The following is a 17,460-nucleotide window of genomic DNA, read 5'->3' as shown; positions in this document are numbered from 1 at the left end:
GGCAGTTCAGAGGAGAGCAACCAGACTTATTCCAGGTCTGAAGGGAATGTCCTACTGAGAGACTGAGGAACTGAACCTTTTCACCCTGGAACAGAGGAGACTACGTTGGGACTTGATCCAAGTCTTCAAATCAGATGCTTGATCACTTAGTTATTAACAGATACATTCTACATTAATTTTCATTTAGTAGATGCTCTTATCCATGTATATACTTACATGTATATGCATTTATACAGCTGTAACCTCAGTGAGATATCTTGCTCAAGAGTACAACAGCACTGACCCAGCCAGGATTTGAACCCACACCCTGCCAGTGATGAGTGCAGAGCCCTAACCACTACTGCACAGTGCTCCTTAAAACCAAGCGAGCAGGATGGGTCGAATGACCTGCTCTCCATTGGACACTTTCTTAGTATATGACTCTGAAATGGACATTATTGTTCAGTTTTTGGGAACCTGAACTTGTTTTTAACCTCTGGCAGTTTAGCGCTTACCTTTGTACCATTTCAGGTTATTCACTGGACTTGAACTGCTTACATTTCAATACAAACTGGAAAAATGGGCTGTTCTAAAACTTTTGACCAGTAGTGTATGTTTTACTGTGTATTAACATGGAGTTCCACGCCATTAAGGCACACATGCCACAGAGGGATAAAGCCGTACCTTATTCTTGACATCGATGCCAGCCCTGTGTCTCACAGCAGAGGAACAACATGCGGAGGAACACAGCTCAACATGTCAGGATGGAAAACAGTGTACTAATACACAACGAGTTTACATCACTGAATCTGAACCAGAACATCAAATAATATACACTGGATTAATCGTTAGGCTGTTCTGAACAAAACAAGACTATTTGCAAATAAATCCGGTTGAAACCGAGTGAGAATGAGACGCGCTGGTAGCCAAGAGAATGAGCTTTCAAACGATGTGCGCATTGTAGGAACACAGTGTCACTTCAATGCACAGGAGCTGCGTCACACTGACAAACAATGCTTAAGAGGGTGTAGGAACAGGAACAGTAACAGGAACAGTCACGGTGGCCGAGAGGTTAAGGCGTTGGACTCGAAATCCAATGGGGTTTCCCTGCACAGGTTCGAATCCTGTTCGTGACGCACGATCAATTTATTGAAAACACAGAAGTATTTACAAGTACAGTGTCAGTTCTATGCACAGAAGCTGTGTGTAACACTGCCAAATAATGCTTAAGAGGGTGTAGTAACACAGTGTGTAACTCTGAAATGGACATTAATGTTCCGTTTTTTGGGAACCTGAACTTGTTTTTAACCTCTGGCAGTTTAGCGCTTACCTTTGTACCATTTCAGGTTATTCACTGGACTTGAACTGCTTACATTTCAATACAAACTGGACAAATGGGCTGTTCTAAAACTTTTGACCAGTAGTGTATGTTTTACTGTGTATTAACATGGAGTTCCACGCCATTAAGGCACACATGCCACAGAGGGATAAAGCCGTACCTTATTCTTGGCATCGATGCCAGCCCTGTGTCTCACAGCGGAGGAACAATGTCTAACGGGTTTCTGTTCCAAATGAGCTCTCAATTACTTAATTGAACCCTTAATTGAAGAGATCTGATTACATTTGAATCTTTAAATTGTGTAACCATAAATATTTGGTTCCGTAATAAGATCAGTTCCTTCTACAATCTTATATTTAACTTTAAACTCCTACTGATAAAAATAATGAAATGGCTCTGATTTAGGACATGATTACTTCAATTAAGGGTTCAATTAAGTAATTGAGAGCTCGGCTGGATTGAGAACCACTGGTCTAGGACAACTGATCCTGGAAAATAAAGCCTCTCTACAACTGTGTCAGGTACTTGCAGTCAGTCCCCAGGTATGAAGAGCTCTATTGTGAGGAGCTTCTGGGCGCCCACCTCTCTGTCCGACTGCTCGCTCTTCCGCTCGGCGATCTCCCGCAGCTTTCTGTTCCTGGCCAGGAGGGCCCGGCTGCTGATGTCAGGATGTCTCTGAGGCGCTCCTGCTCCTCGGCCATGGCCTTCTCCTGGACCGGGCCCTCGTTCTGAGCTGCTTCCAGCTGCTGGCGCAGGAGCAGCTTCTCGCTCTGGGCTGGGCCAGTCGCTCCGGCAGGCTCTCCTCCAGAGCCGAGGGCTCGCTCTGCGGCTCGGCCTCCTGTCCCTCGCTGTGTGACGGACACTGCGGAGGTCTGCTCTCGGTCCCAATTCGATTTGAGCAGCTGGAAAGCAAAAGAAAAGGGGAAGGTCTTTCTTAAACAGACACGTTGTCTTCCTGTGAGAGGGACAGAGCAGCAGCACTGAAGAGGAGACCCCCGTCACTCATCCGACTCATTAGGACGATTTCTCACAAACGCTAATGAACGTTTCAAAAACTTGATGAGAGTTTATTTCCAGAACAGTCTCACCCATGCAGTCCATTGGCCAGAGCGTGGATCTCAGCGGCCCGTCCCCCGCTGTGCTTTATCGATACGTCTGCACGGTAATTTAAAAGAACGCAGATCATGGGCCGGAGTCCACTGCTGGCTGCGATCATCAGACGGGTCCTGAGAAAAACACAATCGTCTCATTACAGGAAAAGACTCAACTTCAATATGCATTATAGAAATACAGTTCATTCTGTACCACTGCGACACTGACAAGACATTGAACCGTCATGAGCTCCATATTCATACTTTGGTCCAGGCCGAGGTATTCAATTTATTAAGCAGCAGAGAAAAAACTCCCCCCATCCAGTCCTCTGATTCTAAAATGGGGGGGTGGGGGATACTTGGAATACAAAATCTCAGAAAATATTTACAATTATGACATATTCTGGAACAAGACAGTCTACTGATCAAAACAAGACCATCCACGTTTTGGTAGAAGCAACACACACCCGTAGAGAGCTCAACATGTCAGGATGGAAAACGAGTTTACATCACTGGATCTGAACCAGAACATCAAATAATATACACTGGATTAATCGTTAGGCTGTTCTGAACAAAACAAGACTATTTGCAAATAAATCCGGTTGAAACCGAGTGAGAATGAGACGCGCTGGTAGCCAAGAGAATGAGCTTTCAAACGATGTGCGCATTGTAGGAACACAGTGTCACTTCAATGCACAGGAGCTGCGTCACACTGACAAACAATGCTTAAGAGGGTGTAGGAACAGGAACAGGAACAGTCACGGTGGCCGAGAGGTTAAGGCGTTGGACTCGAAATCCAATGGGGTTTCCCCGCACAGGTTCGAATCCTGTTCGTGACGGATGATCACTCTACTGAGAAAACAGAAGTATTTATAGTTTGGTACAGGTGAGAGGCAGCTGACTAGTTTCAGACCAGTCTTAGCATTGCTCACGTTGTTTTAAGTTTGCCGTAATTGAAGTTAGCATTGTCTGTAGTTTGCCTCAGTTGAAGTCAGTTCAGTCCAGCTGCTGAGTTGGTGAAAGTAAGCAGGTTGTAGAAAGGAGATTTAGTCAAGGACTAGCAGGAATTCTGTTGCAGAAGACCTAGGAGTCTACGTGGACTCCTCACTTTCTCCAGCCAAACAGTGTGGGGAAGCAATAAAAAAGGCAAACACGATGCTAGGGTATATTGTCAAAAGTGTAGAATTGAGAACAAGGGCAGTGATGTTCAGACTGTACAATGCACTAGTTAGAGCTCATCTGGATACTGTGCACAGTTCTGGGCTCCACACTTCAAGAAAGATATCGCTGCTCTAGAGGCAGTTCAGAGGAGAGCAACCAGACTTATTCCAGGTCTGAAGGGAATGTCCTACTGAGAGACTGAGGACCTGAACCTTTTCACCCTGGAACAGAGGAGACTACGTGGGGACTTGATCCAAGTGTTCAAAATCATGAAAGGCAGCAGCGACCACATCAAACCAGAGGAGCTTTTCCAGATCAGCAGGGACACACGCACCCGGGGACACAAATGGAAATTGGGCTTCAAGGCATTCAAGACCGAAAACAGGAGACACTTCTTCACATAGAGAGGCGTCACAATCTGAACAAACTCCCCAGCGATGTGGCTGAAGAGGCAATTTGGGAACATTCAAAAACAGACTGGATAGGATCCTTGATCACTTAGATATTAATGGACACATTTGACATTATTTTTCATTGTTTTCACAGTCACGGTGGCCGAGAGGTTAAGGTGTTGGACTCGAAATCCAATGGGGTTTCCCCGCACAGGTTCGAATCCTTTTCGTGACGGTTGGTCACTCTATTGAAAACACAGAAGTATTTACAGGTTGCCACAGGTGAGAGGCAGCCGTCTTGTTGTTTGACTAGTTTCAGACCAGTCTTAGTGTTAAGGTACAACGCTTCAGCTGAAGCAACCCTTCGGATCCCAGTGAATCAGGCACCCCAGTGAGCGTTTCCAGTAACAGAGGAGACTCTCAGCAGGAGACAGGCTCGGGAAGTAAAGTCACTGACATGAACTCTGTTCGTTTATTGAAAGTTTCACACCTACAAGAAATATTTCAAAGGAGGTTCGGGCCGTCTACAATCTTATATTTAACTTTAAACTCCTACTGATAAAAATAATGAAATGGCTCTGATTTAGGACATGATTACTTCAATTAAGGGTTCAATTAAGTAATTGAGAGCTCGGCTGGATTGAGAACCACTGGTCTAGGACAACTGATCCTGGAAAATAAAGCCTCTCTACAACTGTGTCAGGTACTTGCAGTCAGTCCCCAGGTATGAAGAGCTCTATTGTGAGGAGCTTCTGGGCGCCCACCTCTCTGTCCGACTGCTCGCTCTTCCGCTCGGCGATCTCCCGCAGCTTTCTGTTCCTGGCCAGGAGGGCCCGGCTGCTGATGTCAGGATGTCTCTGAGGCGCTCCTGCTCCTCGGCCATGGCCTTCTCCTGGACCGGGCCCTCGTTCTGAGCTGCTTCCAGCTGCTGGCGCAGGAGCAGCTTCTCGCTCTGGGCTGGGCCAGTCGCTCCGGCAGGCTCTCCTCCAGAGCCGAGGGCTCGCTCTGCGGCTCGGCCTCCTGTCCCTCGCTGTGTGACGGACACTGCGGAGGTCTGCTCTCGGTCCCAATTCGATTTGAGCAGCTGGAAAGCAAAAGAAAAGGGGAAGGTCTTTCTTAAACAGACACGTTGTCTTCCTGTGAGAGGGACAGAGCAGCAGCACTGAAGAGGAGACCCCCGTCACTCATCCGACTCATTAGGACGATTTCTCACAAACGCTAATGAACGTTTCAAAAACTTGATGAGAGTTTATTTCCAGAACAGTCTCACCCATGCAGTCCATTGGCCAGAGCGTGGATCTCAGCGGCCCGTCCCCCGCTGTGCTTTATCGATACGTCTGCACGGTAATTTAAAAGAACGCAGATCATGGGCCGGAGTCCACTGCTGGCTGCGATCATCAGACGGGTCCTGAGAAAAACACAATCGTCTCATTACAGGAAAAGACTCAACTTCAATATGCATTATAGAAATACAGTTCATTCTGTACCACTGCGACACTGACAAGACATTGAACCGTCATGAGCTCCATATTCATACTTTGGTACAGGCCGAGGTATTCAATTTATTAAGCAGCAGAGAAAAAACTCCCCCCATCCAGTCCTCTGATTCTAAAATGGGGGGGTGGGGGATACTTGGAATACAAAATCTCAGAAAATATTTACAATTATGACATATTCTGGAACAAGACAGTCTACTGATCAAAACAAGACCATCCACGTTTTGGTAGAAGCAACACACACCCGTAGAGAGCTCAACATGTCAGGATGGAAAACGAGTTTACATCACTGGATCTGAACCAGAACATCAAATAATATACACTGGATTAATCGTTAGGCTGCTCTGAACAAAACAAGACTATTTGCAAATCAATCCGGTTGAAACCGAGTGAGAATGAGACGCGCTGGTAGCCAAGAGAATGAGCTTTCAAACGATGTGTGCATTGTAGGAACACAGTGTCACTTCAATGCACAGGAGCTGCGTCACACTGACAAACAATGCTTAAGAGGGTGTAGGAACAGGAACAGGAACAGTCACGGTGGCCGAGAGGTTAAGGCGTTGGACTCGAAATCCAATGGGGTTTCCCTGCACAGGTTCGAATCCTGTTCGTGACGGATCATCACTCTACTGAGAAAACAGAAGTATTTATAGTTTGGTACAGGTGAGAGGCAGCTGTCTTGTTGTTTGACTAGTTTCAGACCAGTCTTAGCATTGCTCACGTTGTTTTAAGTTTGCCGTAATTGAAGTTAGCATTGTCTGTAGTTTGCCTCAGTTGAAGTCAGTTCAGTCCAGCTGCTGAGTTGGTGAAAGTAAGGAGATTTAGTCAAGGACTAGCAGGAATTCTGTTGCAGAAGACCTAGGAGTCTACGTGGACTCCTCACTTTCTCCAGCCAAACAGTGTGGGGAAGCAATAAAAAAGGCAAACACGATGCTAGGGTATATTGTCAAAATTGTAGAATTGAGAACAAGGGCAGTGATGTTCAGACTGTACAATGCACTAGAGCTCATCTGGATACTGTGGACAGTTCTGGGCTCCACACTTCAAGAAAGATATCGCTGCTCTAGAGGCAGTTCAGAGGAGAGCGACCAGACTTATTCCAGGTCTGAAGGGAAAGTCCTACTGAGAGACTGAGGAACTGAACCTTTTCACCCTGGAACAGAGGAGACTACGTGGGGACTTGATCCAAGTCTTCAAAATCATGAAAGGCATCGACCACATCAAACCAGAGGAGCTTTTCCAGATCAGCAGGGACACACGCACCGGGAACACAAATGGAAATTGGGCTTCAAGGCATTCAAGACAGAAAACAGGAGACACTTCTTCACACAGAGAGGCGTCACAATCTGAACAAACTCCCCAGCGATGTGGCTGAAGAGGCAATTTGGGAACATTCAAAAACAGACGGGATAGGATCCATGATCACTTAGTTATTAATGGACACATTTGACATTATTTTTCATTATTTTCACAGTCACGGTGGCCGAGAGGTTAAGGCGTTGGACTCGAAATCCAATGGGGTTTCCCCGCACAGGTTCGAATCCTGTTCGTGACGGTTGGTCACTCTATTGAAAACACAGAAGTATTTACAGGTTGCCACAGGTGAGAGGCAGGTGTCTTTTTGTTTGACTAGTTTCAGACCAGTCTTAGTGTTAAGGTACAACACTTCAGCTGAAGCAACCCTTCGGATCCCAGTGAATCAGGCAACCCAGTGAGCGTTTCCAGTAACAGAGGAGACTCTCAGCAGGAGACAGGTTCGGGAAGTAAAGTCACTGACATGAAGTCTGTTCGTTTATTGAAAGTTTCACACCTACAAGAAATATTTCAAAGGAGGTTTGGTCCCGAACCTGGATGATATTTTCTTGACGTGTCCCGGGGCAGTTCTGAGACACGGGAAGCAATAATTCATGAGGTATCTTTATAATTAGGGAAACAATATTTCATCCAGACATGGAAGCACTGGAAACAAGGACAAAGCACACACTATACTGATAAGAACGTGTTATATAGTTTTGGATCGTTAACTAAACAATGTCCACAGCAGTAGAAATTATCTCCATCTGCCACACAGATCAGTCTGAGCACAGAAATCCTAATAAGAACAAGGAAACCCTTATAAGAGCAAGTTTGAACTAGTAACTTACTGGAAAGTGTATGTACAATACATGGGGGGCAATTTTACCCCAACACTTAGCATTGCTCACGTTGTTTTAAGTTTGCCGTAATTGAAGTTAGCATTGTCTGTAGTTTGCCTCAGTTGAAGTCAGTTCAGTCCAGCTGCTGAGTTGGTGAAAGTAAGCAGGTTGTAGAAAGGAGATTTAGTCAAGGACTAGCAGGAATTCTGTTGCAGAAGACCTAGGAGTCTACGTGGACTCCTCGCTTTCTCCAGCCAAACAGTGTGGGGAAGCAATAAAAAAGGCAAACACGATGCTAGGCTATATTGTCAAAAGTGTAGAATTGAGAACAAGGGCAGTGATGTTCAGACTGTACAATGCACTAGTTAGAGCTCATCTGGATACTGTGGACAGTTCTGGGCTCCACACTTCAAGAAAGATATCGCTGCTCTAGAGGCAGTTCAGAGGAGAGCGACCAGACTTATTCCAGGTCTGAAGGGAATGTCCTACTGAGAGACTGAGGACCTGAACCTTTTCACCCTGGAACAGAGGAGACTATGTGGGGACTTGATCCAAGTCTTCAAAATCATGAAAGGCATCGACCACATCAAACCAGAGGAGCTTTTCCAGATCAGCAGGGACACACGCACCCGGGGACACAAATGGAAATTGGGCTTCAAGGCATTCAAGACAGAAAACAGGAGACACACAGAGAGGCGTCACAATCTGAACAAACTCCCCAGCGATGTGGCTGAAGAGGCAATTTGGGAACATTCAGAAACAGACTGGATAGGATCCTTGATCACTTAGTTATTAATTGACACATTTGACATTATTTTTCATTATTTTCTCAGTCTCGGTGGCCGAGAGGTTAAGGCGTTGGACTAGAATTCCAATGGGGTTTCCCTGCACAGGTTCAAATCCTGTTCGTGACGCACGATCAATTTATTGAAAACACAGAAGTATTTACAAGTACAGTGTCAGTTCTATGCACAGAAGCTGTGTGTAACACTGCCAAATAATGCTTAAGAGGGTGTAGTAACACAGTGTGTAACTCTGAAATGGACATTAATGTTCAGTTTTTGGGAACCTGAACTTGTTTTTAACCTCTGGCAGTTTAGCGCTTACCTTTGTACCATTTCAGGTTATTCACTGGACTTGAACTGCTTACATTTCAATACAAACTGGAAAAATGGGCTGTTCTAAAACTTTTGACCAGTAGTGTATGTTTTACTGTGTATTAACATGGAGTTCCACGCCATTAAGGCACACATGCCACAGAGGGATAAAGCCGTACCTTATTCTTGACATCGATGCCAGCCCTGTGTCTCACAGCAGAGGAACAACATGCGGAGGAACACAGCTCAACATGTCAGGATGGAAAACAGTGTACTAATACACAACGAGTTTACATCACTGAATCTGAACCAGAACATCAAATAATATACACTGGATTAATAGTTAGGCTGTTCTGAACAAAACAAGACTATTTGCAAATAAATCCGGTTGAAACCGAGTGAGAATGAGACGCGCTGGTAGCCAAGAGAATGAGCTTTCAAACGATGTGCGCATTGTAGGAACACAGTGTCACTTCAATGCACAGGAGCTGCGTCACACTGACAAACAATGCTTAAGAGGGTGTAGGAACAGGAACAGTAACAGGAACAGTCACGGTGGCCGAGAGGTTAAGGCGTTGGACTCGAAATCCAATGGGGTTTCCCTGCACAGGTTCGAATCCTGTTCGTGACGCATGATCAATTTATTGAAAACACAGAAGTATTTACAAGTACAGTGTCAGTTCTATGCACAGAAGCTGTGTGTAACACTGCCAAATAATGCTTAAGAGGGTGTAGTAACACAGTGTGTAACTCTGAAATGGACATTAATGTTCCGTTTTTTGGGAACCTGAACTTGTTTTTAACCTCTGGCAGTTTAGCGCTTACCTTTGTACCATTTCAGGTTATTCACTGGACTTGAACTGCTTACATTTCAATACAAACTGGACAAATGGGCTGTTCTAAAACTTTTGACCAGTAGTGTATGTTTTACTGTGTATTAACATGGAGTTCCACGCCATTAAGGCACACATGCCACAGAGGGATAAAGCCGTACCTTATTCTTGGCATCGATGCCAGCCCTGTGTCTCACAGCGGAGGAACAATGTCTAACGGGTTTCTGTTCCAAATGAGCTCTCAATTACTTAATTGAACCCTTAATTGAAGAGATCTGATTACATTTGAATCTTTAAATTGTGTAACCATAAATATTTGGTTCCGTAATAAGATCAGTTCCTTCTACAATCTTATATTTAACTTTAAACTCCTACTGATAAAAATAATGAAATGGCTCTGATTTAGGACATGATTACTTCAATTAAGGGTTCAATTAAGTAATTGAGAGCTCGGCTGCATTGAGAACCACTGGTCTAGGACAACTGATCCTGGAAAATAAAGCCTCTCTACAACTGTGTCAGGTACTTGCAGTCAGTCCCCAGGTATGAAGAGCTCTATTGTGAGGAGCTTCTGGGCGCCCACCTCTCTGTCCGACTGCTCGCTCTTCCGCTCAGCGATCTCCCGCAGCTTTCTGTTCCTGGCCAGGAGGGCCCGGCTGCTGATGTCAGGATGTCTCTGAGGCGCTCCTGCTCCTCGGCCATGGCCTTCTCCTGGACCGGGCCCTCGTTCTGAGCTGCTTCCAGCTGCTGGCGCAGGAGCAGCTTCTCGCTCTGGGCTGGGCCAGTCGCTCCGGCAGGCTCTCCTCCAGAGCCGAGGGCTCGCTCTGCGGCTCGGCCTCCTGTCCCTCGCTGTGTGACGGACACTGCGGAGGTCTGCTCTCGGTCCCAATTCGATTTGAGCAGCTGGAAAGCAAAAGAAAAGGGGAAGGTCTTTCTTAAACAGACACGTTGTCTTCCTGTGAGAGGGACAGAGCAGCAGCACTGAAGAGGAGACCCCCGTCACTCATCCAACTCATTAGGACGATTTCTCACAAACGCTAATGAACGTTTCAAAAACTTGATGAGAGTTTATTTCCAGAACAGTCTCACCCATGCTGTCCATTGGCCAGAGCGTGGATCTCAGCGGCCCGTCCCCCGCTGTGCTTTATCGATACGTCTGCACGGTAATTTAAAAGAACGCAGATCATGGGCCGGAGTCCACTGCTGGCTGCGATCATCAGACGGGTCCTGAGAAAAACACAATCGTCTCATTACAGGAAAAGACTCAACTTCAATATGCATTATAGAAATACAGTTCATTCTGTACCACTGCGACACTGACAAGACATTGAACCGTCATGAGCTCCATATTCATACTTTGGTCCAGGCCGAGGTATTCAATTTATTAAGCAGCAGAGAAAAAACTCCCCCCATCCAGTCCTCTGATTCTAAAATGGGGGGGTGGGGGATACTTGGAATACAAAATCTCAGAAAATATTTACAATTATGACATATTCTGGAACAAGACAGTCTACTGATCAAAACAAGACCATCCACGTTTTGGTAGAAGCAACACACACCCGTAGAGAGCTCAACATGTCAGGATGGAAAACGAGTTTACATCACTGGATCTGAACCAGAACATCAAATAATATACACTGGATTAATCGTTAGGCTGTTCTGAACAAAACAAGACTATTTGCAAATCAATCCGGTTGAAACCGAGTGAGAATGAGACGCGCTGGTAGCCAAGAGAATGAGCTTTCAAACGATGTGCGCATTGTAGGAACACAGTGTCACTTCAATGCACAGGAGCTGCGTCACACTGACAAACAATGCTTAAGAGGGTGTAGGAACAGGAACAGGAACAGTCACGGTGGCCGAGAGGTTAAGGCGTTGGACTCGAAATCCAATGGGGTTTCCCCGCACAGGTTCGAATCCTGTTCGTGACGGATGATCACTCTACTGAGAAAACAGAAGTATTTATAGTTTGGTACAGGTGAGAGGCAGCTGACTAGTTTCAGACCAGTCTTAGCATTGCTCACGTTGTTTTAAGTTTGCCGTAATTGAAGTTAGCATTGTCTGTAGTTTGCCTCAGTTGAAGTCAGTTCAGTCCAGCTGCTGAGTTGGTGAAAGTAAGCAGGTTGTAGAAAGGAGATTTAGTCAAGGACTAGCAGGAATTCTGTTGCAGAAGACCTAGGAGTCTACGTGGACTCCTCACTTTCTCCAGCCAAACAGTGTGGGGAAGCAATAAAAAAGGCAAACACGATGCTAGGGTATATTGTCAAAAGTGTAGAATTGAGAACAAGGGCAGTGATGTTCAGACTGTACAATGCACTAGTTAGAGCTCATCTGGATACTGTGTACAGTTCTGGGCTCCACACTTCAAGAAAGATATCGCTGCTCTAGAGGCAGTTCAGAGGAGAGCGACCAGACTTATTCCAGGTCTGAAGGGAAAGTCCTACTGAGAGACTGAGGACCTGAACCTTTTCACCCTGGAACAGAGGAGACTACGTGGGGACTTGATCCAAGTCTTCAAAATCATGAAAGGCATCGACCACATCAAACCAGAGGAGCTTTTCCAGATCAGCAGGGACACTCGCACCCGGGGACACAAATGGAAATTGGGCTTCAAGGAATTCAAGACAGAAAACAGGAGACACTTCTTCACACAGAGAGGCGTCACAATCTGAACAAACTCCCCAGCGATGTGGCTGAAGAGGCAATTTGGGAACATTCAAAAACAGACGGGATAGGATCCATGATCACTTAGATATTAATGGACACATTTGACATTATTTTTCATTGTTTTCACAGTCACGGTGGCCGAGAGGTTAAGGCGTTGGACTCGAAATCCAATGGGGTTTCCCCGCACAGGTTCTGAATCCTGTTCGTGACGGTTGGTCACTCTATTGAAAACACAGAAGTACTTACAGGTTGCCACAGGTGAGAGGCAGCTGTCTTGTTGTTTGACTAGTTTCAGACCAGTCTTAGTGTTAAGGTACAACGCTTCAGCTGAAGCAACCCTTCGGATCCCAGTGAATCAGGCACCCCAGTGAGCGTTTCCAGTAACAGAGGAGACTCTCAGCAGGAGACAGGCTCATGAAGTAAAGTCACTGACATGAAGTCTGTTCGTTTATTGAAAGTTTCACACTGCCTTTTATACACCTACAAGAAATATTTCAAAGGAGGTTCGGGGCCGTCCCGAACCTGGATGATATTTTCTTGACGTGTCCCGGGGCAGTTCTGAGACACGGGAAGCAATAATTCATGAGGTATCTTTATAATTAGGGAAACAATATTTCATCCAGACATGGAAGCACTGGAAACAAGGACAAAGCACACACTATACTGATAAGAACGTGTTATATAGTTTTGGATCGTTAACTAAACAATGTCCACAGCAGTAGAAATTATCTCCATCTGCCACACAGATCAGTCTGAGCACAGAAATCCTAATAAGAACAAGGAAACCCTTATAAGAGCAAGTTTGAACTAGTAACTTACTGGAAAGTGTATGTACAATACATGGGGGGCAATTTTACCCCAACACTTAGCATTGCTCACGTTGTTTTAAGTTTGCCGTAATTGAAGTTAGCATTGTCTGTAGTTTGCCTCAGTTGAAGTCAGTTCAGTGGTGAAAGTAAGCAGGTTGTAGAGAGGAGATTTAGTCAAGGACTAGCAGGAATTCTGTTGCAGAAGACCTAGGAGTCTACGTGGACTCCTCACTTTCTCCAGCCAAACAGTGTGGGGAAGCAATAAAAAAGGCAAACACGATGCTAGGGTATATTGTCAAAAGTGTAGAATTGAGAACAAGGGCAGTGATGTTCAGACTGTACAATGCACTAGAGCTCATCTGGATACTGTGGACAGTTCTGGGCTCCACACTTCAAGAAAGATATCGCTGCTCTAGAGGCAGTTCAGAGGAGAGCAACCAGACTTATTCCAGGTCTGAAGGGAATGTCCTACTGAGAGACTGAGGACCTGAACCTTTTCACCCTGGAACAGAGGAGACTACGTGGGGACTTGATCCAAGCCTTCAAATCAGATGCTTGATCACTTAGTTATTAACAGATACATTCTACATTAATTTTCATTTAGTAGATGCTCTTATCCAGGGTGACTTACATGTATATGCATTTATAGAGCTGTAACCTCAGTGAGATATCTTGCTCAAGAGTACAACAGCACTGCCCCAGCCAGGATTTGAACCCACACCCTGCCAGTGATGAGTGCAGAGCCCTAACCACTACTGCACAGTGCTCCTTAAAACCAAGCGAGCAGGATGGGTCGAATGACCTGCTCTCCATTGGACACTTTCTTAGTATATGACTCTGAAATGGACATTATTGTTCCGTTTTTGGGAACCTGAACTTGTTTTTAACCTCTGGCAGTTTAGCGCTTACCTTTGTAGCATTTCAGGTTATTCACTGGACTTGAACTGCTTACATTTCAATACAAACTGGAAAAATGGGCTGTTCTAAAACTTTTGACCAGTAGTGTATGTTTTACTGTGTATTAACATGGAGTTCCACGCCATTAAGGCACACATGCCACAGAGGGATAAAGCCGTACCTTATTCTTGACATCGATGCCAGCCCTGTGTCTCACAGCAGAGGAACAACATGCGGAGGAACACAGCTCAACATGTCAGGATGGAAAACAGTGTACTAATACACAACGAGTTTACATCACTGAATCTGAACCAGAACATCAAATAATATACACTGGATTAATAGTTAGGCTGTTCTGAACAAAACAAGACTATTTGCAAATAAATCCGGTTGAAACCGAGTGAGAATGAGACGCGCTGGTAGCCAAGAGAATGAGCTTTCAAACGATGTGCGCATTGTAGGAACACAGTGTCACTTCAATGCACAGGAGCTGCGTCACACTGACAAACAATGCTTAAGAGGGTGTAGGAACAGGAACAGTAACAGGAACAGTCACGGTGGCCGAGAGGTTAAGGCGTTGGACTCGAAATCCAATGGGGTTTCCCTGCACAGGTTCGAATCCTGTTCGTGACGCATGATCAATTTATTGAAAACACAGAAGTATTTACAAGTACAGTGTCAGTTCTATGCACAGAAGCTGTGTGTAACACTGCCAAATAATGCTTAAGAGGGTGTAGTAACACAGTGTGTAACTCTGAAATGGACATTAATGTTCCGTTTTTTGGGAACCTGAACTTGTTTTTAACCTCTGGCAGTTTAGCGCTTACCTTTGTACCATTTCAGGTTATTCACTGGACTTGAACTGCTTACATTTCAATACAAACTGGACAAATGGGCTGTTCTAAAACTTTTGACCAGTAGTGTATGTTTTACTGTGTATTAACATGGAGTTCCACGCCATTAAGGCACACATGCCACAGAGGGATAAAGCCGTACCTTATTCTTGGCATCGATGCCAGCCCTGTGTCTCACAGCGGAGGAACAATGTCTAACGGGTTTCTGTTCCAAATGAGCTCTCAATTACTTAATTGAACCCTTAATTGAAGAGATCTGATTACATTTGAATCTTTAAATTGTGTAACCATAAATATTTGGTTCCGTAATAAGATCAGTTCCTTCTACAATCTTATATTTAACTTTAAACTCCTACTGATAAAAATAATGAAATGGCTCTGATTTAGGACATGATTACTTCAATTAAGGGTTCAATTAAGTAATTGAGAGCTCGGCTGCATTGAGAACCACTGGTCTAGGACAACTGATCCTGGAAAATAAAGCCTCTCTACAACTGTGTCAGGTACTTGCAGTCAGTCCCCAGGTATGAAGAGCTCTATTGTGAGGAGCTTCTGGGCGCCCACCTCTCTGTCCGACTGCTCGCTCTTCCGCTCAGCGATCTCCCGCAGCTTTCTGTTCCTGGCCAGGAGGGCCCGGCTGCTGATGTCAGGATGTCTCTGAGGCGCTCCTGCTCCTCGGCCATGGCCTTCTCCTGGACCGGGCCCTCGTTCTGAGCTGCTTCCAGCTGCTGGCGCAGGAGCAGCTTCTCGCTCTGGGCTGGGCCAGTCGCTCCGGCAGGCTCTCCTCCAGAGCCGAGGGCTCGCTCTGCGGCTCGGCCTCCTGTCCCTCGCTGTGTGACGGACACTGCGGAGGTCTGCTCTCGGTCCCAATTCGATTTGAGCAGCTGGAAAGCAAAAGAAAAGGGGAAGGTCTTTCTTAAACAGACACGTTGTCTTCCTGTGAGAGGGACAGAGCAGCAGCACTGAAGAGGAGACCCCCGTCACTCATCCAACTCATTAGGACGATTTCTCACAAACGCTAATGAACGTTTCAAAAACTTGATGAGAGTTTATTTCCAGAACAGTCTCACCCATGCAGTCCATTGGCCAGAGCGTGGATCTCAGCGGCCCGTCCCCCGCTGTGCTTTATCGATACGTCTGCACGGTAATTTAAAAGAACGCAGATCATGGGCCGGAGTCCACTGCTGGCTGCGATCATCAGACGGGTCCTGAGAAAAACACAATCGTCTCATTACAGGAAAAGACTCAACTTCAATATGCATTATAGAAATACAGTTCATTCTGTACCACTGCGACACTGACAAGACATTGAACCGTCATGAGCTCCATATTCATACTTTGGTCCAGGCCGAGGTATTCAATTTATTAAGCAGCAGAGAAAAAACTCCCCCCATCCAGTCCTCTGATTCTAAAATGGGGGGGTGGGGGATACTTGGAATACAAAATCTCAGAAAATATTTACAATTATGACATATTCTGGAACAAGACAGTCTACTGATCAAAACAAGACCATCCACGTTTTGGTAGAAGCAACACACACCCGTAGAGAGCTCAACATGTCAGGATGGAAAACGAGTTTACATCACTGGATCTGAACCAGAACATCAAATAATATACACTGGATTAATCGTTAGGCTGTTCTGAACAAAACAAGACTATTTGCAAATCAATCCGGTTGAAACCGAGTGAGAATGAGACGCGCTGGTAGCCAAGAGAATGAGCTTTCAAACGATGTGCGCATTGTAGGAACACAGTGTCACTTCAATGCACAGGAGCTGCGTCACACTGACAAACAATGCTTAAGAGGGTGTAGGAACAGGAACAGGAACAGTCACGGTGGCCGAGAGGTTAAGGCGTTGGACTCGAAATCCAATGGGGTTTCCCCGCACAGGTTCGAATCCTGTTCGTGACGGATGATCACTCTACTGAGAAAACAGAAGTATTTATAGTTTGGTACAGGTGAGAGGCAGCTGACTAGTTTCAGACCAGTCTTAGCATTGCTCACGTTGTTTTAAGTTTGCCGTAATTGAAGTTAGCATTGTCTGTAGTTTGCCTCAGTTGAAGTCAGTTCAGTCCAGCTGCTGAGTTGGTGAAAGTAAGCAGGTTGTAGAAAGGAGATTTAGTCAAGGACTAGCAGGAATTCTGTTGCAGAAGACCTAGGAGTCTACGTGGACTCCTCACTTTCTCCAGCCAAACAGTGTGGGGAAGCAATAAAAAAGGCAAACACGATGCTAGGGTATATTGTCAAAAGTGTAGAATTGAGAACAAGGGCAGTGATGTTCAGACTGTACAATGCACTAGTTAGAGCTCATCTGGATACTGTGTACAGTTCTGGGCTCCACACTTCAAGAAAGATATCGCTGCTCTAGAGGCAGTTCAGAGGAGAGCGACCAGACTTATTCCAGGTCTGAAGGGAAAGTCCTACTGAGAGACTGAGGACCTGAACCTTTTCACCCTGGAACAGAGGAGACTACGTGGGGACTTGATCCAAGTCTTCAAAATCATGAAAGGCATCGACCACATCAAACCAGAGGAGCTTTTCCAGATCAGCAGGGACACTCGCACCCGGGGACACAAATGGAAATTGGGCTTCAAGGAATTCAAGACAGAAAACAGGAGACACTTCTTCACACAGAGAGGCGTCACAATCTGAACAAACTCCCCAGCGATGTGGCTGAAGAGGCAATTTGGGAACATTCAAAAACAGACG

General features: G+C 45.5%; 11 non-coding genes across 11 annotated transcripts; all 11 read left to right on the top strand.

The window, feature by feature from the left end:
- The first annotated feature begins 1,033 nt into the window (after nt 1-1,033).
- On the top strand, nt 1,034-1,115 carry trnas-cga (transfer RNA serine (anticodon CGA)). The gene has a single exon. It is a non-coding gene; the product is annotated as a tRNA-Ser (tRNA).
- Nucleotides 1,116-3,166: 2,051 nt separating this feature from the next.
- Nucleotides 3,167-3,248, top strand: trnas-cga (transfer RNA serine (anticodon CGA)). Its single transcript has one exon. It is a non-coding gene; the product is annotated as a tRNA-Ser (tRNA).
- Nucleotides 3,249-4,115: 867 nt separating this feature from the next.
- Nucleotides 4,116-4,197, top strand: trnas-cga (transfer RNA serine (anticodon CGA)). The gene has a single exon. It is a non-coding gene; the product is annotated as a tRNA-Ser (tRNA).
- Nucleotides 4,198-5,992: 1,795 nt separating this feature from the next.
- Nucleotides 5,993-6,074, top strand: trnas-cga (transfer RNA serine (anticodon CGA)). The gene has a single exon. It is a non-coding gene; the product is annotated as a tRNA-Ser (tRNA).
- An 857-nt stretch (nt 6,075-6,931) lies between these two features.
- Nucleotides 6,932-7,013, top strand: trnas-cga (transfer RNA serine (anticodon CGA)). Its single transcript has one exon. It is a non-coding gene; the product is annotated as a tRNA-Ser (tRNA).
- Nucleotides 7,014-8,425: 1,412 nt separating this feature from the next.
- Nucleotides 8,426-8,507, top strand: trnas-aga (transfer RNA serine (anticodon AGA)). Its single transcript has one exon. It is a non-coding gene; the product is annotated as a tRNA-Ser (tRNA).
- Nucleotides 8,508-9,239: 732 nt separating this feature from the next.
- On the top strand, nt 9,240-9,321 carry trnas-cga (transfer RNA serine (anticodon CGA)). The gene has a single exon. It is a non-coding gene; the product is annotated as a tRNA-Ser (tRNA).
- Nucleotides 9,322-11,372: 2,051 nt separating this feature from the next.
- trnas-cga (transfer RNA serine (anticodon CGA)) lies at nt 11,373-11,454 on the top strand. The gene has a single exon. It is a non-coding gene; the product is annotated as a tRNA-Ser (tRNA).
- An 864-nt stretch (nt 11,455-12,318) lies between these two features.
- Nucleotides 12,319-12,401, top strand: trnas-cga (transfer RNA serine (anticodon CGA)). The gene has a single exon. It is a non-coding gene; the product is annotated as a tRNA-Ser (tRNA).
- Nucleotides 12,402-14,447: 2,046 nt separating this feature from the next.
- trnas-cga (transfer RNA serine (anticodon CGA)) lies at nt 14,448-14,529 on the top strand. Its single transcript has one exon. It is a non-coding gene; the product is annotated as a tRNA-Ser (tRNA).
- Nucleotides 14,530-16,580: 2,051 nt separating this feature from the next.
- trnas-cga (transfer RNA serine (anticodon CGA)) lies at nt 16,581-16,662 on the top strand. The gene has a single exon. It is a non-coding gene; the product is annotated as a tRNA-Ser (tRNA).
- The last annotated feature ends 798 nt before the right edge of the window (nt 16,663-17,460 follow it).

The sequence above is a fragment of the Amia ocellicauda genome, chromosome 16 (genome assembly GCF_036373705.1).
Source record: "Amia ocellicauda isolate fAmiCal2 chromosome 16, fAmiCal2.hap1, whole genome shotgun sequence".
Taxonomy (NCBI): Eukaryota; Metazoa; Chordata; class Actinopteri; order Amiiformes; family Amiidae; genus Amia; species Amia ocellicauda.
This window is presented reverse-complemented; position numbering and strand designations above follow the sequence as displayed.